Genomic DNA, 20,070 nt, shown 5'->3' with positions numbered 1-20,070 from the left:
CCGTCGAATTCATTCTGACGAGGACATTCGAGCACTCCAGGAAGATTTGAATAGACTGATGCAGTGGTCGGAGAAGTGGCAGATGCAGTTTAATATAGACAAATGCAAAGTTCTAAATGTTGGACAGGACAATAACCATGCCACATATAAACTAAATAATGTAGATCTTAATATTACGGATTGCGAAAAAGATTTAGGAGTTCTGGTTAGCAGTAATCTGAAACCAAGACAACAGTGCATAAGTGTTCGCAATAAAGCTAATAGAATCCTTGGCTTCATATCAAGAAGCATAAATAATAGGAGTCCTCAGGTTGTTCTTCAACTCTATACATCCTTGGTTAGGCCTCATTTAGATTATGCTGCACAGTTTTGGTCACCGTATTACAGAATGGATATAAATTCTCTGGAAAATGTACAAAGGAGGATGACAAAGATGATCCCATGTATCAGAAACCTTCCCTATGAGGATAGACTAAGGGCCCTGAAACTGCACTCTCTAGAAAGACGTAGAATTAGGGGGGATATGATTGAGGTTTATAAGTGGAAGACAGGAATAAATAAAGGGGATGTAAATAGTGTGCTGAAAATATCTAGCCTAGACAGGACTCGCAGCAATGGTTTTAAGTTGGAAAAATTCAGATTCAGGAGGGATATAGGAAAGTACTGGTTTGGTAATAGAGTTGTGGATGAGTGGAACAAACTCCCAAGTACCATTATAGAGGCCAGAACGTTGTGTAGCTTTAAAAATAGGTTGGATAAATACATGAGTAGATGTGGGTGGGTGTGAGTTAGACCTGATAGCTTGTGCTAACAGGTCGGTTGCCGTGTTCCTCCCTTAAGTCAATGTGACCTGACCTGACTAGGTTGGGTGCATTGGCTTAAGCCGGTAGGGACTTGGACCTGCCTCGCATGGGCCAGTAGGCCTTCTGCAGTGTTCCTTCGTTCTTATGTTCTTATATAAAATATTGAGAGGACAAGCTGTTCCACAGATGGGACACAGCAACAAGGGGTCACAACTGGAAGCTGAAAACTCAGACGAGTCACAGGGATGTTAGGAAGTATTTCTTCAGTCATAGAGTTGTCAGAAAGTGGAACAATCTTTAGAGTGATGTAGTGGAGGCAAGATGCATACATAGCTTTAAGACGAGGTATGATAAAGCTCATGGAGCAGGGAGAGAGGACTCAGTAGTGGTCAGTGAAGAGGCCGGGCCAGGAACTGAGTCGACCCCTGTAACCACAAATACGCGAGTGTACACACACACACACACACACACACACACACACACACACACACACACACACACACACACACACTTACGACCAGACTGTAGATCACTTTGTTATAGTGCTTCTCATAACAAATTCGTAAAAAGAACAGGATTATCTCATCTAGGGGTCAACATACACTGGACTCACTCAGGGAGGAAAAGGAATCTTTCTAGTTTCTGTTTGTTTTATTAACATTAATAATCACTTAAGGATTCCATAATGGATTAAGTGATTCCATCTTTACAACAGATCTTCTCATATCACAAACGCTATGAGTATAACATTTATCACTAGCCTTATTACCACATCACTGTAATAAGTTAAATATTTACAAAAGGCTCTAGACAGTTTCTGGACTCATTCTCAGTGTCAAAAGATAAATATATGTACATACACAGGATTTTTTTAAAGCTTAAACGTCACACTGGTACCAACAATGGAGCTCTTCTTCGGGGACCATTCTACAGTAATACCTTTTCCAGATCAGAGTCTGTAAATGGCGTAACACTTAGACTCGTTCACTAATTCTTATTTTCCCCAAGTGTTTCTCAACCGCCTTCTCCGACCGAGATATACCATTGTAAAAGGCTACCCAAAGTCCTGGTAACTTCTGGGGAGGTGTAAGGTGACTTAAAGCCAGACTCTCCACTAGACCCTTCCTAGACCAGTGGAAGGTGTAAACTGAACAAGGTAAGGCTTTATCAGCCAATCTTGACTCTGTCGGAGTAGGTATTGAATAGCTCAAATTGTCTGTTAGTGCTTAACCGCTGCACCAACAGTTTAGAATATTTAAACATCCTACCTATGTACAAAGCTAAACAATTTATGGCCAGATAATATTATGAAGTCGAGTAAATTCATTTAAGCTATTAATGGAAATACTCCTGAATATATTATTAAGTGAAAAAGCCGAAATAACACATAGAAATATGTCGTCTCATTCTTAAAATGAGAAATGGGCGTAAAGCACACACACACACACACACACACACACACACACACACACACACACACACACACACACACACACACACACACACACACACACACCGTGGGCGCCTGTGACCAGCGGGGTCCCACAGGGGTCAGTCCTAGGACCAGTGCTGTTTCTGGTATTTGTGAACGACATGATGGAAGGAATAGACTCCGAAGTGTCCCTGTTTGCAGATGACGTGAAGTTGATGAGAAGAATTTATTCGATCGAAGACCAGGCAGAACTACAAAGGGATCTGGACAGGCTGCAGACCTGGTCCAGCAATTGGCTCCTGTAGTTCAACCCCACCAAGTGCAAAGTCATGAAGATTGGGGAAGGGCAAAGAAGACCGCAGACGGAGTACAGTCTAGGGGGCCAGAGACTACAAACCTCACTCAAGGAAAAAGATCTTGGGGTGAGTATAACACCAGGCACATCTCCTGAAGCGCACGTCAACCAAATAACTGCTGCAGCATATGGACGCCTAGCAAACCTCAGAACAGCATTCCGACATCTTAATAAGGAATCGTTCAGGACCCTGTACACCGTGTACGTTAGGCCCATATTGGAGTATGCGGCACCAGTCTGGAACCCACACCTAGGTAAGATAAAGCTCACGGTTCAGGGAGAGTGACCTAGTAGCGACCAGTGAAGAGGCGGGGCTAGGAGCTATGACTCGACCCTTGCAACCTCAACTAGGTGAGTACAACTAGGTGAATAGACACACAAACACACACACACACACAGAAAAGGAGGACATAGAGAAAGAGAGAGAGAGAGAGAGAGAGAGAGAGAGAGAGAGAGAGAGAGAGAGAGAGAGAGAGAGAGAGAGAGAGAGAGAGAGAGAGAGAGTGAGAGAGAGAGAGAGAGAGAGAGAGAGAGAGAGAGAGAGAGAGAGAGAGAGAGAGAGAGAGAGAGAGAGAGAGAGAGAGAGAGAGAGAGAGAGAGAGAGAGAGAGAGAGAAAGGGAGGGAGGGAGGGAGAAAGAGAGAGAAGAGAGAGAGAGAGAGAGAGAGAGAGAGTGAGAGAGAGAGAGAGGAATACTTCACCTTCAACATTATCCAAGGGAGAAAGGGGTCTTGAAGTAATGGAACGTATTTACTTACGAAGCTGAGTGCGCCAGGAAGACAAAAGGGGAAGGAAAGCCTTTGATAACAGCTAGAGCAGAGGAAAGTGCGAGAGATGCCTCTTCAAGACCTTTGAGAACAGCAAGAACAAGAAGGCGCTGGAGATGCCTCTTCAAGGCCTTTGAGAAGAGCAAGAACAGGAGGGCACTGGAGATGCCTCTACATGACCTTAGAGAACAGCAAGAACAGGAAGGCACTGGAGATACCTCTACATGACCTTTGAGAACAGCAAGAACAGGAAGGCACTGGAGATGCCTCTACATGACCTTTGAGAACAGTAAGAACAAGAAGGCACTGGAGATGCCTCTACATGACCTTTGAGAACAGCAAGAACAGGAAGGCACTGGAGATGCCTCTACATGACCTTTGAGAATAGCAAGAACAGGAAGGCACTGGAGATGCCTCTACAGGACCTTTGAGAACAGCAAGAACAAGAAGGCACTGGAGATGCCTCTACATGACCTTTGAAAATAGCAAGAACAGGAAGGCACTGGAGATGCCTCTACAGGATCTTTGAGAACAGTAAGAACAAGAAGGCACTGGAGATGCCTCTACATGACCTTTGAGAATAGCAAGAACAGGAAGGCACTGGAGATGCCTCTACAGGACCTTTGAGAACAGCAAGAACAGGAAGGCACTGGAGATGCCTCTACATGACCTTTGAGAACAGCAAGAACAGGAAGGCACTGGAGATGCCTCTACATGACCTTTGAGAACAGCAAGAACAGGAAGGCACTGGAGATGCCTCTACATGACCTTTGAGAACAGCAAGAACGGGAAGGCACTGGAGATGCCTCTACAGGATCTTTGAGAACAGCAAGAACGGGAAGGCACTGGAGATGCCTCTACAGGATCTTTGAGAACAGCAAGAACAGGAGGGCACTGGAGATGCCTCTACAGGATCTTTGAGAACAGCAAGAACAGGAGGGCACTGGAGATGCCTCTACAGGATCTTTGAGAACAGCAAGAACAGGAAGGTACTGGAGATGCCTCTACGAGGCTTTCAAATCTATACCAAAATGAATGAGGGAAGTAAAACAAGGGAAGGGAATTGATGCTTATGAAGAGCTCTGGATCCAGAGAATTGGAGCTACATTCCCTTTCCTCGGAGCTAACCAAATTATCTACTTTTCTAATTGATTCAGTAATCATATATTTTGCAATATTCTCACGTTTAGTTTTTAAATTTTCTTATTTTTTCATTAAAAAAGAGAAATACTTCAAAAGCATATACCGAAAAGATCCTAAAACTGTGATTTTTTTGGTAGTCGTGCACTTGCAGGAGACCTACTGGACCCCACGATGGCCCTGGACATCCATGAACACCCTGGAGAGCCATGGACCTCGTCCATTTCACCCACTTTCTCAGCGTTCAGGGTGCTGAGGCTTCCACAACTCCATCTATAGCGAGAGTTGTGGGGTTATAGCGCGACTCTAGCCTTGATTAGCTGCCTAGCACTTAGCATACTTTTTGCTATGATAGTTGTACCAAGTTACTTGAAATTCATCGGCATCTCACCAAGTTTATATGTTGCCACATACTTTCTAAGATGGTGTAGCCGACTGACTTTTTTGTTTGTACCATGCTGTTTGTACCATGCTGTTTGTACCATGCTGTAAGTACCATGCTGTGTGTACTGTGCTGCGTGTACCATGCTCTGTGTACTGTGCTGCGTGTGCCATGCTGTTTGTACCATGCTGTTTGTACCATGCTGCTTGTACCATGCTGTGTGTACCATGCTGTGTGTACTGTGCTGCGTGTACTATGCTGTGTGTACCATGCTGAGTGTACCATGCTGCGTGTACCATGCTGCGTGTACCATGCTGAGTGTAACGTGCTGCGTGTACCATGCTGCATGTACAATGCTGTTTGTACCATGCTGCATGTGCCATGCTGAGTGTACCATGCTGTGTATACCATGCTGCGTGTACCATGCTGTTTGTACCATGCTGCATGCACCATGCTGCATGCACCATGCTGTGTATACCATGCTGAGTGTACCATGCTATTTGTACCATGCTGCATGTACCATGCTGAGTGTACCATGCTGTGTGTACCATGCTGAGTGTACCATGCTGTTTGCACCATGCTGCTTGTACCATGCTGCATGTACCATGCTGTTTGTACCATGCTGCATGTACCATGCTGTTTGTACCATGCTGCATGTACCATGCTGAGTGTACCATGCTGTTTGTACCATGCTACATGTACCATGCTGAGTGTACCATGCTGTGTGTACCATGCTGAGTGTCCCATGCTGTGTGTACCATGCTGCATGCACCATCTGCGTGTACCATGCTGTATGTACCATGTTCTGTGTACCATGCTGTGTGTACTATGCTGCGTGTACCGTGCTGCGTGTACCATGCTGCGTGTACCGTGCTGCGAGCACCATGCTGCGTGTACCGTGCTGCGTGTACCGTGCTGCGTGTACCATGCTGAGTGTACCATGCTGTTTGTACCATGCTGCATGTACCATGTTGAGTGTACCATGTTGTGTGTACCATGTTGTGTGTACCATGCTGTTTGTACCATGCTGCATGCACCATGCTGAGTGCACCATGCTGTGTGTACCGTGCTGAGTGTACAATGCTGTTTGTACCATGCTGCATATACCTTGCTGAGTGTACCATGCTGTGTGTACCATGCTGTGAGTACCATACTGCATTCACCATGCTGCGTGTACCATGCTGTATGTACCATGTTCTGTGTGTACCATGCTCCGTGTACCATGCTGCGTGTACCGTGCTGCGTGTACCGTGCTGCGTGTACCATGCTGCGTGTACCGTGCTGCGTGTACCGTGCTGTATGCACCAAGCTCTGTGCACCGTGCTGTGTGTACCATGCTGTATGTACCAAGCTCTGTGTTCCGTGCTGCGTGTTCCATGCTGCGTGTACCATGCTGCGTGTACCGTGCTGCGTGTATCATGCTGTATGTACCAAGCTCTGTGTACCGTGCTGTGTGTACCATGCTGTATGTACCAAGCTCTGTGTACCGTGCTGCGTGTTCCACGCTGTGTGTACCATGCTCTGTGTACCGTACTGTGTGTACCATCCTCTGTCTACCGTGATGCGTGTACCGTGCTGCGTATACCATGCTGTGTGTACCATGCTGTGTGTACCGTGCTGCATGTATGGTGGTGCGTGTACGGTGGTGCGTGTACCGTGCTGCGTGCACTGTACTGCGTGTACGGTGGTGCGTGTACCGTGGTGCGTGCACCGTACTGCGTGCACCGTGCTGCGTGTACAGTGCTGAGTGTACCGTGCTGCGTGTACCGTGCTGCGTGTACAGTGCTTCGTGTACCGTGCTGCGTGTACCGTGTTGCGTGTACAGTGCTGGGTGTACAGTGTTGTGTGTACAGTGCTGCGTGTACAATGCTGCGTGTACAGTGCTGCGTGTACAGTGCTGCGTGTACAGTGCTGCGTGTACAGTGCTGCGTGTACCGTGATGCGTGTACCGTGCTGCGTGTACAGTGTTGCGTGTACAGTGCTGCGTGTACAGTGCTGCGTGTACAGTGCTGTGTGTACCGTGCTGCGTGTACAGTGCTGCGTGTACAGTGCTGCGTGTACCGTGCTGCGTGTACCGTGCTGCGTGTACAGTGCTGTGTGTACAGTGCTGCGTGTACCGTTCTGCGTGTACAGTGCTGCGTGTACCGTGCTGCGTGTACAGTGCTGGGTGTACAGTGCTGCGTGTACCCTGCTGCGTGTACAGTACTGCGTGTACAGTGCTGCGTGTACAGTTCTGCGTGTACCGTGATGCGTGTACCGTGCTGCGTGTACCGTGATGCGTGTACCGTGCTGCGTGTACAGTGTTGCGTGTACAGTGCTGCGTGTACAGTGCTGCGTGTACAGTGCTGCGTGTACAGTGCTGCGTGTACCGTGCTGCGTGTACAGTGCTGCGTGTACAGTGCTACGTGTACAGTGCTGCGTGTACAGTGCTGCGTGTACAGTGCTGCGTGTACCGTGCTGCGTGTGCAGTGCTGCGTGTGCAGTGCTGCGTGTACAGTGCTGCGTGTACAGTGCTGCGTGTACAGTGCTGCGTGAACAGTACTGCGTGTACAGTGCTGCGTGTACAGTTCTGCGTGTACCGTGCTGCGTGTACAGTGCTGCGTGTACCGTGCTGCGTGTACAGTGCTGCGTGTACAGTGCTGCGTGTACAGTGCTGCGTGTACAGTGCTGCGTATACAGTGCTGCGTGTACAGTGCTGCGTGCACCGTGGTACATGACCGCAAAATATGGTGCAAACACCATATTTGGAGAACCATTAAGTTATCCAACCTTCACACGTCCTTAGAGACACAGCCTTACCGTGCCACGGACGCAGTGACCTTTTCCCGGACGGCTCGGCTTATGACTTTATCGTATCTGATGAAGCCTCGTAGATTGTGGTACTAATTAGGTTCTCCTCTCGCTATTTTATTTTATTTTATTTTTTTTTTTTGCTTAATCTTACTACGACGCAGATTTGTGCTGAGGGATTTTTTCCAGACGAACCAACAACGGGCTGCTAGAAAATCAAATGAGGTCATTAGTAAAAACGGGAAATGATCTTGTATTGTATTTTTTGATATTGGTCTAGCGCTTTTTAGTGAATAAATTAATAATAATAATAATAATAATAATAATAATAATAATAATAATAATAATAATAATAATAATTGGGAGTTTTCACAGTTGCTCTTTGCTGATGACACTGTGCTTTTGGGAGATTCTGAAGAGAAATTGCAGAGGTTGGTGGATGAGTTTGGTAGGGTATGTAAAAGAAGAAAATTAAATTGATGAGAGGAAAAGGGAGTCTGCAGAAACAGAACGTTATCCGTGGAAGCAAAGAGGGGAATGTATGAGAGTATAGTTTTACCAACGCTCTTATATGGGTGTGAAGCATGGGTGATGAATGAATGGAAGCAGTGGAGATGTCATGTCTGAGGGCAATGTGTGGTGTGAATATAATGCAGAGAATTCGTAGTTTGGAAATTAGGAGGAGGTGCGGGATTACCAAAACTGTTGTCCAGAGGGCTGAGGAGGGGTTGTTGAGGTGGGTCGCACATGCAGAGAGGATGGCATGCGTGAGCGTATTTGATAGGAGTGAATGGAGACAAATGGTTTTTAATACTTGACGTGCTGTTGGAGTGTGAGCAAAGTAACATTTGTGAAGGGATTCAGGGAAACCGGCAGGCCTGAGTCCTGGAGATGGGAAGTACAGTGTCTGCACTCTGAAGGAGGGGTGTTAATGTTGCAGTTTTATAACTGTAGTGTAAAGCACCTCTCTGGCAAGATAGTGATGGAGTGAGTGATGAAAGTTTTTCTTTTTCGGGCCACCCTGCCTTGGTGGGAATCGGCCTGTGTTAATAATAAAAAATGAATAATAATAATAATAATAATAATAATAATAATAATAATAATAATAAGAAGAAGAAGAAGAAGAAGAAGAAGAAGAAGAAGAAGAAGAAGAAGAAGAATACAAAGAAGAAGAAGAAGAAAAAGAAAGCGAAGAAGATACGGAATAACAATCATCTCCTCTGTGAAATCATTGCCAGAGAAGTTGTAATTATGCTGCCTGACTCTACACTCAGAAGTAGAAAAAGTTGCTTTTGTTTTCCGAGATGTAAATTAACAAAGTAAGGGGAAATGCCACAAAAAAATTAATCTCACCATCACCTCTAAGTCAAAAGGTTAATTGGAAGTTGACCTTACCTGACCACCTGCAGTTGATGAAACTGACTCATTAACTTCTTGGATGAGTTATCAAGCGCTGGTTATATTGGAAAAACCTAACGTGGTATATCACGAAGTCTTTTCTGATCAGGCAAATGTTATTTACACTGTGATGCTGCATACTGTGTATAGTTTCTGGAGTGAGTGTGAACTAGTGTGTGGTGACTTGTTTGTAGTACTTACTGGAACAGAGTAATGGTTGAGGTGTTATATTTTCAGGGTTAACTGTTCAGTATTTTAATTTCCAGGTGCTACCTTCTCCTGCGTCGTATATGAGTTGTTTACAAAATTTCTAAGAGACATGTTTGCTTGTCTTCTTTTGCCACCATCCTGTTACCCCTGCTGATGCTTTCTAAATATATTTTTTCTTCTGCACTCATTCACTCTCTCACCCACTCTCACTGATTTGCTCCCTCTCACTCCCACTCCGTCTCTCTCTCACTCTAAATACATTAACACTAGGTGTTCTTTTATCAGTTTGGTAAATTAACTGTCACTACCAACATGTATATGCATGTCAGTGGTTTCTTCGGCGCTTCAACGTTCTCTCACGCTGAGCAGACCTCCTGTTTGCAAGGGTGTTAAAGGAATGTAAAGAGGAACTTAGCATACCTTCGGCTAATCTTTTTAACATATCACTACAAACTGGCATAGTGTCTGATAAGTGGAAAATGGCAAATGTAATACCTATTTACAAGGCAGGTGACAGGTCCTTGGCTTCGAACTATAGACCAATAAGCCTTACCTCCATAGTGGGAAAATTTATGGAATCAATAATTGCCGAAGCAATTCGTAACCATCTTAACAGGCACAGATTGATTAATGATTCTCAACACGGTTTTACAAAGGGGCGTTCCTGTCTTACAAATTTACTAACTTTTTTCACTAAGGTGTTTGAGAAGGTAGATCATGGTAATGAATATAATATTGTGTATATGGACTTCAGTAAGGCTTTCGAAAGAGTTGCACACCAGAGGCTATTGAGGAAACTTAGGGCACACGGAATAGGAGGAGAAATTTTTTCCTGGGTAGAGGCATGGCTGACAAATAGACAGCAGAGAGTTTGCATAAATGGGGAGAAATCAGAATGGGGGCACATCACAAGCGGTGTTCCTCAGGGGTCAGTGTTGGGCCCGTTGTTGTTCACAATTTACAAAAGCGACATAGATTAGGGAATAAATAGCGACATAAGCAAATTTGCTGATGACACCAAAATAGGGCGTCCAATTCATTCTAATGTGGACATTAGAGCACTCTAGGATGATTTGAATAGACTGACGCAATGGTCGGAGAAGTGGCAGATGCAGTTTAATATTGACAAATGCAAAGTTCTAAATGTTGGACAGTTAAATAACCATGCCACATATAAACTAAATAATGTAGATCTTAATACTACCGATTGCGAAAAGGATTTAGGAGTTCTGGTTAGCAGTAATCTAAAACCAAGACAACAGTGCATTAGTGTTCTCAATAAAGCTAACAGAATTCTTGGCATCATATCTAGAAGAATAAATAATAGAAGTCCTCAGGTTGTTCTTCAACTCTATATATCCTTGGTTAGGCCTCATTTAGACTATGCTGCTCAGTTCTGGTCACCGTATTACAGAATGGATATAAATGCTCTGGAAAACGTACAAAGGAGGATGACAAAGATGATCCCATGTATCAGAAATCTCCCCTATGAGGATAGACTGAGAGCCCTGAATCTGCACTCTCTCGAAAGGTGTAGAATTAGGGATGATATGATCGAGGTGTATAAATGGAAAACAGGAATAAATAAAGGGGATGTAAATAGTGTGCTGAAAATTTCCAGCCAAGACAGGACTCGCAGCAATGGTTTCAAGTTGGAAAAATTCAGATTCAGGAAGGATATAGGAAAGCACTGGTTTGGTAATAGAGTTGTGGATGAGTGGAACAAGCTCCCGAGTACAGTTATTGAGGATAAAACGTTGTGTAGTTTTAAAAATAGGTTAGATAAATACATGAGTGGGTGTGGGTGGGTGTGAGTTGGACCTGACTAGCTGTGCTGCTGGGTCTGGTACAGTGCCCCATCCTTGAGTGGGGATGACCAGACTGGGTGGGTCATTGGGATAATCTGGGGGGTGGGTCATTGGTCTAATCCGGGGGGGGGACCATGGACCTGCTCCGCGTGGGTCAGTAGGCCGGTTGCAGTGTTCCTTCTTTCTCAGCTCTGTGAAGACCTGTTTGCGCGCTCTCTACGAATTGAAGCAAGATGCCCTCCATCGAGCAACTTTACCAACAGTTTAAGAAAGAATTGAGGATGGCGAAGATGGAGATTCGGCGACTGACCGAGGAAAACAAGAAGATTCGTAGTAGTCCTCCTGTTTTGAGTCCTCAGATCAAGAAAGGAAACTGGTCAGTGGCTGGACAGCAGGGAGCGAAGTTGACGATCAAGAAGGCGAATGGAAAGGTATAAACGATGAAGAAGAAAGAAACTGCCGTGGAAACTGTTGTGGAAACATCTAATACATTCTCAGTGCTATCTGACGAATGTGAGTCGACTACTGGGAACGTCACAACGAATGACACCAAGGAAGGTAAGAATATTGTTGTTGTTGGGGATAGCCAAGTTAGGTGATAAATTAGACACATGTGCAACTCTTGGGTATCTTTATTGAGGAAACGTTTCGCCACACAGTGGCGAAACGTTTCCTCAATAAAGATATCCAAGAGTTGCACATGTGTCTGATTTATCAACATGTCGGTTCTCTGAACCATTCATCTACAAGCCAAGTTAGGAATATGGATAGGGCGTTCTGCTTGAAGGACAGGAGTAGGAGACAGAGGGTTTGCTTTCCTGGGGCTGGGATGGAGGACATTGTTAGCCGTCTGGATGACATCATGAGAGATAATGGAAGCAATCCTATTATCTGTCTCAGTGCTGGAGGCAACGATGTAGGCAGACATAGGAGTGAAGACCTGATTAGCAGGTATAGGTCAGCAATAGAAATAATTAGGAGGAAGGGTGGGAACCCTGTCATATGTGGTATTTTTCCAAGGAGAGGAGTTGGAAATGAATGGTTGTCCAGGGCAATTGGTGTCAATTGCTGGCTGGACAAATACTGTAAGGAAAATGCGGTAACATCCATTGACAACTGGGACCTCTTCTATGGTAGAAATGACAAGTATGCCAGGGATGGGGTTCACTTATCTAGGTCTGGGGTGGGAGCACTGGCAACTGCAGTGCTCCCAGGGAGCTGTTAGGACTTTAAACTAGGAATAGTTAGTGGTATGGGTTTTGGCAGGAAAACAGTGAAGTCCCAGTGTAGTAATATTATGAGTTCTAGGGGAACTAGTAATAAGCAGAACGAGGTAGATATTGAAAAGCCAGTGACACTGAGTGATAAGGACAGTAATAGGTTTAGTAGAAAAACAGAAATGAGCAGGAAGGGTAAAGAGAAAGGAGAGTCTTTCAATGTTTATTATGCTAATAGCCGTAGTGCTAGGATTAAGATGGACGAGTTGAGATTAGTTGCTATTGCAGGTAACATTGATGTATTTGCCTTAACTGAGACGTGGTTTAATTCAAAAAGTCGGGACATTCCTGCGGAATGTCACATTCAGGGTTTTAAATTGTTCCAAGTAGATAGAAGTATCGGGAAGGGGGGTGAGGTGGCATTGTATGTCCGAGATCGCTTGAACTGTTGCATAAAAACGGGTATTAAGTCTGAAGTAACACATACAGAGTCTGTTTGGATAGAATTTTCAGAGGGGCATGAAAAACTGATTTTAGGAGTGATATACCGTCCCCCAAACTTAGATAGGAACCAAGGGAGACTACTATGGGAGGAAACTGTTAAGGCCACAAGGCACGATAATGTAGTAATTCTAGGAGACTTTAACTTTAGTCATGAACATTAAAATGATATAAAATACCGACAGGTTGTTAGGTAAGACACATATGCAACAGTTAGGTATCTTTATTTCGAAACGTTTCGCCTACACTGTAGGCTTCTTCAGTCGAGTACAGAAAAGTTGATAGAAGCAGAAGAGGCTTGAAGACGATGTAATCAGTCCATCACCCTTAAAGTTTTGAGGTGGTCAGTCCCTCAGTCTGGAGAAGAGCATTGTTCCATAGTCTGAAACAATATGGAGTTGAAGTGACAGGATGGAGCCTTATATAGCGCCAGGAGGTGAGACGTAGGTCACTAGTAGAACGCAGATATTGGGAGGTCAGGTCCCTCTCAAATCCAGCCGTTCTCTCCAGTAGAGGTTGTCGAAGTTGATTTTAGGTCTGTACCAAGATACACTTGTGTTGCAGTGTCTGACAGATTGAACATTAAAATGGTATAAAATACCGACAGGTTGTTAGGTAAGACACATATGCAACAGTTAGGTATCTTTATTTCGAAACGTTTCGCCTACAGAGTAGGCTTCTTCAGTCGAGTACAGAAAAGTTGATTGAAGCAGAAGAGACTTGAAGACCTAGTGACCTACGTCTCACCTCCTGGCGCTATATAAGGCTCCATCCTGTCACCTTAACTCCATATTGTTTCAGACTATGGAACAATGCTCTTCTCCAGAATGAGGGGCTGACCACCTCAAAACTTTAAGGGTGATGGACTGATTACATCGTCTTCAAGTCTCTTCTGCTTCTATCAACTCTTCTGTACTCGACTGAAGAAGCCTACTGTGTAGGCGAAACGTTTCGAAATAAAGATACCTAACTGTTGCATATGTGTCTTACCTAACAACCTGTCGGTATTTTATACCATTTTAATGTTCAATCTGTCAGACACTGCAACACAAGGGTATCTTGGTACAGACCTGAAATCAACTTCGACAACCTCTACTAGTGAGAACGCTGGATTTGAGAGGGACCTGACCTCCCAATATCTGCGTTCTACTAGTGACCTACGTCTCACCTCCTGGCGCTATATAAGGCTCCATCCTGTCACTTCAACTCCACACACGTTAGACGCAGTATTCAACTTCAGCATCACAGTCCAGCACCACGTGGACAGACACATGGCTTCTGCCGAAAGGAAGAGGTCACGATGTTCCAGGGACCCGACGGATGACTCGGATTTAGAAATGGACGACTCGGATTTAGAAATGTGGGGCGCAATCCTAGCGAAGAAGTTGCGTGACCACTCCGTGTCATCAGAGGAAAAGTCTCCAGTTCTGACAAGCCTAACCATGCAGCCAGAGAATACGGAAGGATGGATCAATGTGAACAGTAAGACACGCCGTCCCTCCAAGGAGCAGGTAAACCAGCTCAAATCACCTTCCAGATTCAAGGTAAAGGCTTATGGGGAACACAAAACCCACTATGGCGTGGTTACACACCTGGAAACACAGCACAAACTGAGGTTCAAGATATGGTTCAACCTGAGGGGAGAACCAATACTGACTCCTATCAACAGGGAAATGCATATCCCCTTTAAGAAAGTCATGGAGACAGACCACTCCTTTACCCTGGAGGAACTGGATTCTCGGCAGAAGGTCACCAAGGGTGTAGTGATGCGATACCCGCTGATGATGCCCATCGAGGCAGTAGCAGCTCATCCCAGTGTCGTGTCAGCTCAGCGTCTCAAGGCAAAATCGGCAGGCAATGCACCAACCCGGCAGGTCCTCATTCAGCATGTAGGACCGCTGCCATCCCAGCTGGACCTTGGTTCTTGGGGCAGGTACGATGTTAGGACCTTCACGGCAGAACCAGTTCGCTGTTTCAAGTGCCAGCGTTACGGACACCTGGGTGCACTCTGTCCGAACAGAGTAATCTGCGGTGTCTGCAGCCAGCCCCACGCTACCGAGGAATGCATCACTAAGCTGAAGAATGCATCGCCACCCACTCCACGATGCCCGAATTGCAGGCAGAAACACTATGCCTGGAACCCTCGATGCCCTGAGAGGCTCACTAGAATTCGTGAGGCCTGGAAGACACCAACGACGAGACTGATTACCTCATCTTTTGTATATAGTTCTACTGTCTTCCTATTATGTCCTAGAATCTGTATTGATAAAGCCACTGGATGGCGAAACGTCTACAATAAAGATATCCAGATGTTGCACATGTGTCTTAACTTTCACACCTCTGCTACTCCCTGTGAGTTCCTTGTGAGCGGAGAAGGTAGCAGTTAAATTTGTTGAGTTTGAGATGACTCGCAACATTGTACACATTGGACTGAAGACACCTCTTTAACAGTAGAATACATGCCGTGGTCCTACTGCAGGGCGTCTGCGACGACTGTAACTCACAGAGGCAGCGATGCCGGGCCCATCACCATAGGGCTGCCCCGCCCATAGGGCCATGAACATAAGAACGAAGGAACACTGCAGAAGGCCTACTGGCCCATGCGAGGCAGGTCCAAGTCTTCTACCGGCTTAAGCCAATGCACCCAACCTAGTCAGGTCAGGTCACATTGACTTAAGGAAGGAACACGGCAACCGACGTGGTAGCACAAGCTTTCAGGTCCAACTCACACCTACCCACATCCACTCATGTATTTATCCAATCTATTTTTAAAGCTACACAACGTTCTGGCCTCTATAACTGTACTTGAGAGTTTGTTCCACTCATCCACAACTCTATTACCAAACCAGTACTTTCCTATATCCTTCCTGAATCTGAATTTTTCCAACTTAAAACCATTGCTGCGAGTTCTGTCTAGGCTAGATATTTTCAGCACACTATTTACATCCCCTTTATTTATTCCTGTCTTCCATTTATACACCTCAATCATATCCCCCCTAATTCTACGTCTTACTAGAGAGTGCAGGGCCCTTAGTCTATCCTTATAGGGAAGGTTTCTGATACATGGGATCAACTTTGTCATCCTCCTTTGTACATTTTCCAGAGCATTTATATCCATTCTGTAATACGGTGACCAAAACTATGCAGCATGTAATACGGTGACCAAAACATGGTTATGTCAGAACTTTGTGTACGAATGGTATACAATACACGGCTAACATACTACTACAACTACTACTACAACTAACCCATCTCTTTGGGAAGGCCTACTTCCACTGGGGAATCCCGCCTACCAGGATATGCCCTCGTCTGCTACACCTACGTTAGCGCCAGGATCCTTTCTTCTGCTTCAGAATCTCCACGAATGGTGCTCTTCGCACCTACTCTGGTTGAGGGACTCCTCATTTCTGTATATAGTTCTACTGTCTTCAAGTTGTCCTATTTGTATGATAAAGCCACTGGAGGAAACGTTACTAAAGATACCCAGATGTTGCACATGTGTCTTAATCTCATTAGAACTTTGCATTTGTCTATATTAAACTGCATCTGCCACTTCTCCGACCACTGCATCAGTCTATTCAAATCTTCCTGGAGTGCTCGTCAGAATGAATTGGACGGCCTATTTTGGTGTCATCGGCAAACTTGCTGATGTCGCTCTTTATGCCCTCATCTATGTCGTTTATGTAGATTGTGAACAGCAGAAGGCCCAACACTGACCCCAGTGGAACACCGCTTGTGACACTTCCACACTCTGATTTCTCCCCATTTATGCAAACTCTCTGCTGCCTATTTGTCAACCATGCCTCTATCCAGGAAAAATTTTTTCCTCCTATTCCATGTGCCTTAATTTTCCTCAATAGTCTCTGATGTGGGACCCTGTCAAAAGCCTTACTGAAGTCCATATACACAATATCATATTCATTACCATGATCTACCTCCTCAAATACCTTAGTGAAAAAAGTTAATAAATTCGTAAGGCAGGAACGCCCCTTTGTAAAACCATGCTGAGATTCGTTGATTAATTTATGCTTTTCAAGGTGGCTACGAACTGCCTCGGCAATTATTGATTCCATAAATTTTCCCACTGTGGAGGTTAGGCTTATTGGTCTATAGTTCGAAGCTGAGGACCTGTCACATGCTTTGAAAATAGGTATCATATTTGCCATTCTCCACTTATCTGGCACCATGCCAGTTTGTAGTGATATGTTGAAAAGATTAGCCAAAGGTTTGCTAAGCTCCTCTTTACATTCCTTTAGAACCCTTGCATACAGTTCATCAGGGCCTGGGGATTTGTTAGGTTTTAATTTATCTATTTGCCTAAGGACCATGTCACTTGTGACCCTAATCGTGCACAGTTTATTATCGTCCTGTTCCACATAATTTATCATTTCTGGAATATCGCTGGTATCCTCCTGTGTAAAAACTGAGAGGAAGTATGTGTTAAAACTTCGACATATTTCCTTATCACTGTCAGTGAGCTGACCCGAGAAACTTTTAAGTGGGCCTGTCTTGTCCCTGATCTTACTACTGTATACCTGAAAGAATCCTGTTTGGGTTAGTCTTCGATTCTCTTGCAACTTTAACCTCATAATCTCTTTTTGCTTTTCTAATTCCCTTTTTTTATTTCTCTCTTTAACTGAATATATCGATGTCTTAATTGCCCCTCTCCTCTTTTGATTTGCCCATATATGCCTCTCTTTTGACCAATCAGATATTTTAATCTATTGTTCATCCATTTAGGATCATTTTTATTTGATCTGGTTTCCCTATTTGGAACATAATTTGACTGAGCAGCTAGAACTATGCCCTGGAAAGCGTCATATCGGCAACCATCACCACCTACCTGACCCTTAGTCAGGTTATTCCAGTTCAGCCCACCTAAGTAATTTTTCAGTCCTATGAAATCAGCCAAGCGAAAGTCAGGGACGGAGACTTAATTGCCATTATTAGGGGAATTCCATGATTTGTGATCACTTTCCCCAAGTTCATCATTAACCTCAAGATTATTAATTAGTGTTTCCCTACTGGCAAGAACCAAGTCAAGGAGGTTATTTCCCCTAGTTGGCTCTGTCACAAACTGTTTTAAAAAACAATCCTGGATCGTATCAAGAAAGTCACCTGACTCTAAATTTCCTGTCAAATTGTTCCAGTCAATCTGTCTATAGTTGAAATCTCCCATTAGCACAACATTTTCGTATGTAGATGCCTTACGAATTTCGTCCCATAGAAGTTTACTGCACTCCCTATCAAGATTTGGGGCCCTGTAAATCACACCCAAAATTAGTTTTTCTCGGCCCTCGAGAAGCTGTAACCAAACAGATTCAGTGGCTGACGCTTCTACTTTTATATCTTGTCTAACACAACAATTTAAATTGTCTCTGACATACATCGCTACTCCACCACCCTTCCTGTTGACCCTGTCAGTGTGGAATAATTTATAGCCTTGTATGTGACATTCAGAGGGCATCTCTCTATCTTTCAGATTGAGCCAGGTCTCTGTTATAGCAATAATATCTATGTTTCCTGCACTTGCAATTAATCTTAGCTCATCTATCTGATTTCTTACACTCCTGCTATTAGTATAGAAAACCTTAAGGGAGCTAGTCCCTTGCTGCCCTCTGCTGTCCCCCTTTGTTTGCTGACCTGATCTATTGTCTTTATTTATAACTTCATGCTGAATGCCTTTTATACATTTACTGTTTCCAACCCTAGTGTTGCAACCTGCTTGTTTCCCACACACACCCATACCTCTATCTTCTTTCAATTTAAAATCATAGGCATTTCACCAATGGACTTCTCAATTGAGTTTGCAAGTGCTACCACCCCAGCCCCAGAGAGATGTACCCCATCCCTTGCATACATATCATGTTTGCCATAAAAGTTGTTCCAGTCGTCAATGAATGGGATTGCAAGTTCCTTGCAGTATCTGTCTAGCCAGCAATTTACACCAATTGCCCTAGACAACCATTCATTTCCTACTCCCCTTCTAGGCAAGATGCTACATATGATTGGGACCCCTCCCTTAGACTTAATGAAATCTATAGCTGACCTGTACTTATCTAGCAGCTCTTCTCTCCTACCCTTCCCAATATCATTTCCACCAGCACTGAGACAGATAATGGGCTTGTTCCCATTGCCTGACATGATATTATCCAGCTTGTTAACTATGTCCCCAACACCAGCTCCAGGGAAGCACACTCTATCTCTCATCTTCTTATTCCTATTACAAAAAGCACGGTCAATATATCTTACCTGCCTTAGGGATGCTCCTACCATGGAACTGCAAACGTACCCAAACTTGAACCGAAGTAGTAATACCTAATCCTACCACAGGGCTGTAAAAGGAACCCGCACCTTTACAAACTCCGACACTCCTTCGTCAGGACTGAAGGTGATGTCCTGCCAGAATCCATTGTCTTTAATGTAATTCTTTCAAGCATTTTATTTATATATTCTGCAACTCTGCTTGATTGAATCTTCAGCTTAACTGGTCAGTGTTGTTCCATTCTCTTGAGTGGACTTGGTGTCGTCTACTGTGTTAATGTGTATCTTCTTGACGATGTTGGGGAATGCATTCCCTTCTTTCCTCACATTAGTTTTCTTTTCTTCTTGATTCATCTGGGAAAACCTTTTATTTCTTGGTGTTTGCCTTTCTTATTTTGTGTGTTTATCGCGTGTCTCTGCTGTTTTTATGTGTTGTTGTTTGTAATTCTCATTTTACTTTATTTGAATTTCTACTTAAAATGCGGGACGGCAGTCAAATAAGTAACGCGGGTAATCTTATTCTCTGTAATTTTGTGATCTGAACTGACTAAATGTCAGCTACTGGTAAACAACGCATCAGCAGCGTGTGTAACAACCCCGCCTCCCACACACAACCTTAAAAGACTTGCTAAGCCCAGTGAGGCAGCAATATCTAGCTGACTGCAGCAGTGGTGACTGGACGTGGTAGGAGGGTTGACAGAGTTGGAAATATCCTTGCCACCACCACACCAATAATTGTTACTAGCATAACCATAGCTATAACGATCACCACCACAACCACAATGATCACAACCACGACAACTACAAACATGCCGACCATGAGTGCCATCAACGACACTCGTCGCTGCCTCAAGCTCTGCGTAGACAGGGTAAGAAGACTTTTGTCCAGGTCATACAGGTACTTCTGTAAAGATAAACTGACAACTTACAAGTTAGAAAACGACTCACTGTTAGCGGACAGAGGATCGAGCCTCCACCCCTCTCTTTTTTCCCCCTGACGACCC

Source organism: Cherax quadricarinatus, chromosome 14 (assembly GCF_038502225.1).
Source record: "Cherax quadricarinatus isolate ZL_2023a chromosome 14, ASM3850222v1, whole genome shotgun sequence".
Classification (NCBI taxonomy): domain Eukaryota; kingdom Metazoa; phylum Arthropoda; class Malacostraca; order Decapoda; family Parastacidae; genus Cherax; species Cherax quadricarinatus.
This window is presented reverse-complemented; position numbering follows the sequence as displayed.